Source organism: Archocentrus centrarchus, chromosome 19, assembly GCF_007364275.1.
Source record: "Archocentrus centrarchus isolate MPI-CPG fArcCen1 chromosome 19, fArcCen1, whole genome shotgun sequence".
Lineage (NCBI taxonomy): Eukaryota > Metazoa > Chordata > Actinopteri > Cichliformes > Cichlidae > Archocentrus > Archocentrus centrarchus.
The window spans coordinates 12,147,405-12,152,258 of NC_044364.1; positions in this window are offsets into that span (position 1 = coordinate 12,147,405).

The window sequence follows — 4,854 nt, forward strand, 5'->3', positions numbered from 1 at the left end:
GGGCCTTTAACGAGACATTAATCTTTATATCATGAAGTGAATGATGCAGAAATTGGCCTAGGGACCCGGTAATTGGTTAATGTTGATCTTGTGATATACATTATATCAGTTCCATGCTAATAAATCTCAACCTGCAGGTGTTCTCATACTACAAGAGCTTGAGTATTCTTGGGGGACATGTCACGTGAATGATGACCCTGGGGGGGAAATGCTGAAAGGGAGCTTCTGCAAAGTAATATAGAGTCCTCCCATGAATTAGCAAATAACTTCAGAGCTTACGCTTCTTCCAGTTGCTGTACAGATATTTGATTTGGTTAAGTATAGCAAATCATATGCAGGCAACAACACTACCTACTGGAAAACAGTGAAGGGCCCGCTTCCAGTGGTCACTAGTGACATAAAACCACAATTGTGCATCATCCTGTGCACTGTAACTTCACAACCAGAAGGTCCTGGGTTCAAATACACTGTCTGGCTGGGTCCTCTGCGCAGAGTTTGCATGTGCTCTACGTTCCACATGCAGTAGAGCAACAAGTACGTTAGGTTAACTGGTGATTCTAAATTGGCCGAAAGTGTGAATGTGGACATGAATGGTTGTCTGTCTCCTTATAAGCTGAGTTAGGCTACAACCACCCCACAACCCAAAGGGTTAAGAATCCAAATAGTCATTAAATGATCCTTTGACTTTTAACATAGGAAGATTTTACTGACACCTGATATATACACAACACTGTGTAAGCAAATATCTAGTTAATAATTAGCACTGCCTCATGTGGTGCCGGTATATGATTATATATTTTTTCTAATAGCAAAAGTGCATTTACACGACACCATCCAATAATCTGCACACACTTCATAGATGAGGAGAAATTATAATATGAAGTATATTGGATATAAAGCAAACTCCCCCATTAAAAATCTCTGTTGGCACAGTGTGGGAGCAAGTCGAAGTTGCGTTTGACAGTTTCATTATTATGTGTTTCTTAAATTTGCAACTTTATTATTAATAACAAATTATATACAAGTCAACTTTCCTAGTGTCTGCCTTGTACTTAAACTAGGAAATGCTGATTAACCTGGTGATGGAAATACATATCAAAAGTGAAATTGTACTTTTTCCAAATAAACAGACTGATGTCAGTACAAAAGTAAAATTAATCTGATTCGGATCAAGAACACTGTCCCAGATAATTGCCTGAAATATTATCTAAGTTTAAAATACCTTTGCCAAAAGCAATTTCTGGAACTGGCTTTAACCACCAAGACTAACTGTCGTCACACTTAAATGTTTCCATTTCCAAACATTTACCAGCAGGCTGACTAATAATGCTTCCTCTTTGCCAGGTGAATAACTGCCAGGCATCAGGGAGCAACACAGGGAATGAAAATTCTCACCATGATGTGACTAAAATATTTAAGGCCCATCCAAACTGGATTTAAGACAATGTAATAATTTTAAGGTTCCAATATTAGTAAGTGTGTACAACTGCAATTCCAAACAAAAGTTCTGATTCTGTCTAAAATATAAATGAAAACTAAATGCAATGATTTGCAAGTCTCATAATCCCATATTTTATTCATAGTGGAATGTAGAAAACATATCAAATGTTTAATCTGACACATTTTACTATTTCATAAAAATATTAGCTCATTTTAAATTTGATGGGAGAAACACATCTCAAAAAAGTTGGGACAGGGTCAACTAAAGGCTGAAACAGCTGGAGGAATATTTTGCAACTAATTAGGTTAACTGGCAACAAGTCAGTAACATGACTGGGTGTAAAAAGTGCATCTTATAGAGGCAGAGTTTCTCAGAGGTAAAGATCGGCAGCGGTTCAGCAATCTGCAAAAACTGGTCTACAAATAGTGAAACAATTTCAGAATAATGTTTGTCAAATTCAATTCAATTTTATTTATTTATATAGCACCAATCACAACAAACAGTCATCTCAAGGTGCTTTATAATTGTAAGGTAAAGACCCTACAGTAATTACAGAGAAAACCCACTAGTCAAAATGACCCCCTATGAGCAAGCACTTGATGACAGTGGGAAGGAAAAACTCCCCTTTAACAGGAAGAGACCTCCGGCAGAACCAGGCTCAGGGTGGGGCAGTCATCTGCTGCAACCTGTTGGGGCATTATGAAGACTCTGAATGAATCACATCATCTACAGTACATAATACCATCAAAAATTTCTGAGAATCTGAAGAAATCTGTGTGCAAGGGACTAGGCTGAAAATGTATTTATTTTTCAGGGAAGGCCTTGCATATTTTAGCAAGACAATGCTAAATCACATACTGCATCTATTAAAACAGCATGGTTTCATACTAAAAGAGTCTGGGTGCTGAACTGGCCTGCTTGCAGTCAAGCCGTTTCACCGATCGAAAACATTTGGTGCATCGTAAAATGAAATATACAGCAAAGACAACCCAGGCCTGAGCAGCTATGTAGAATCCTATATCAGACACAAATGACAATATCCCTGTCCTAAAAATCCAGCAACTGGTCTGGTCTTCCCAGACCTTACCAGATGCTATACAGTGGTAAACATGGCCACGTATAAACTTTTTTTTAGATATGTTGCTGCCATCACATTCAAAATCCCCTTCAGTTGTTTTATAGTTGTAAATTTTCTCAGGTTAAGCATTTGATATGTTTTCTGTGTTCTATTGTGAATAAAATATGGGTTGTTGAGCGTTGCAAATCATTGCATTTGTTTGTTTGTTTCATGCAGCTTAACAAATATTTTGAAAGTTTTGAAAGGACACTCTGGCTTAACCTGCCTACAAACAGCTGATTGATTAATCAATTTGCTTACAAACTCACTGTCATACTCTTTGCCTCTACGTGTGCTCTTAGTTGACTTTATAACAGTGATAATACTTTTTTTCTGTTTCACATTACAGAAAGATTGCAGTAGATGCACAGAATGATTACTATCAGAGCATTCATTATTTCAGAAATCACTGCCTGTCATTTATTACAAACATTACGAACCATGCAATACAGATTTGGTAAAGTTTCTTCATTCTAAATCAGAACAGTTAGTCATAGAAAAAAAATGTCTTCACTCTTTGCATGCTTAGAAAGTCTTGTGAAATCCCTTTATGAACTGATATATTTCCCTTTAATGAGGGTTGCATTTACTTTTTCATTCCGCATTTACAGACTATCCATCCAAAAAGTCAGAAAATACAGCGGCATAGTAAGTTAAAAACTATATTTATCCTCAGCGGCAGAGTAGTTGCAGCAATTCTCACCTCCATGAGCTGCATTATGTTGCAGACACATCTTTTGAAATGGGTAATGTGTGTTGGATCATTTCTACTTTAAATGTTATTCTAAACTGGCTGCACTGGATCAACACAACAACTGTTTTCATAGATCTGAATGAATGCAAAGCATATTGCAAGGAAGCAAAAGTTATTGTGAAATAACAAAAATATGTATCTATAAGAGACAGTTGAATGCCTCTCTGCTGTTCCACATTTTCTACAAGATAAATAATCCTGCAAAGATGTCATAACTGCACTTCTCCTCTTATTCTTTAGCCAGTTTGTACACATTTTACACATTTATTTTGCTTGGGGGGAAGAAAATGACCCAAGGTAAATTAAAGAGAATAAAGAGGATAATAAATAAACGGAAGGTGTTCTGGAATCTGAGTGTATTTTGACAGCTGTATGACTTGTTATATTAAAAAAATAAATAAATAAATTATCAGTGCATGAGTTCCCTCAGAAAAATGCTGAGCAGAGGTGATAAACCATCCAGCTCTTGATGCATCCTGCTTTTTTGATCAGTGCAGTTTGTAGATTACACCTGTACTCATATGGCATTTGCTGTGTAAAGTCAGACTCTTAGGGTTTTTTGTTTTTTTTCCTTTAGGGTTAATGTTTTATTTCTCCTGATGTTAGCAGAGGTGGTCATACTTTAGGCAAGGCTGCTTACTTCCACCAACAGTTCTTTGAGTTTTCTGCAGAAATGCCTTTGAGCATGGCACAACCTCAGACGTCCTGTACATAGCATATCTTCCTACATAACATTATAATTCTGTATTTAATATACTGTCATTATTAGTGGCAGGAGGGGGCAGAATTTGTGGAAAAGGTGCAAGGACTGCCAAGTAAATTCTTGAACACAACCATCTCATTTTACCCATTCTCTAAATCTGATGGCTTTTTTTTTTTCAGTGCACAAAAACAAACTTTGATAGAAAAAGTTTTGTCAGCAGCTATCACAATTTATACAGTAACTGCAATTTCAGATAAAGAAGCAATATTTTTTTCTGCTCAATTCCACTTACCCTTGGTGCTGTTTAATTTGAGCGATTCAAATACTTTGAAACTTTTCAACGCTCTTCAGAGAAAAAAAAGATGTAGTCTCCTCAGTCTTTCTGACTGAAGTGCGTAAACTATGGTTTCTATACATACTAAAAAGCTGGGGGGGGGGGCTTCCTTCAGTAATATCCAAACACTTAAAAATCACTGCAATTTGGCTGTTCATGAAAGATTTATTTCAAACCTATTCGGTTTTAGTGTCGTGCCTGGCCCTGCAGGTTACATAAATATATAATAAGATATTACAAATGTTGATCTTCTGCGAGGTTAATAAATGAACTCCATCCAGCTGAAACGCTCTTACACGTCTTTTACACGTGTAACCTGTTCGCTGCTGGCCATCCATTTGTTGCGACTGCCTTAGCAGCTTGATGTAAATGGAGGGTGTTAATGGCTTTATTAAGGTTATTGGGCGCACAGCTGTATGACGTCACGCCCTCACGCGCTGCATCTCGAGTGTCTGCGTTTTCCATCGGAGAGGAGGACAGAGCAGATCAAACGGCGCTATTTTGT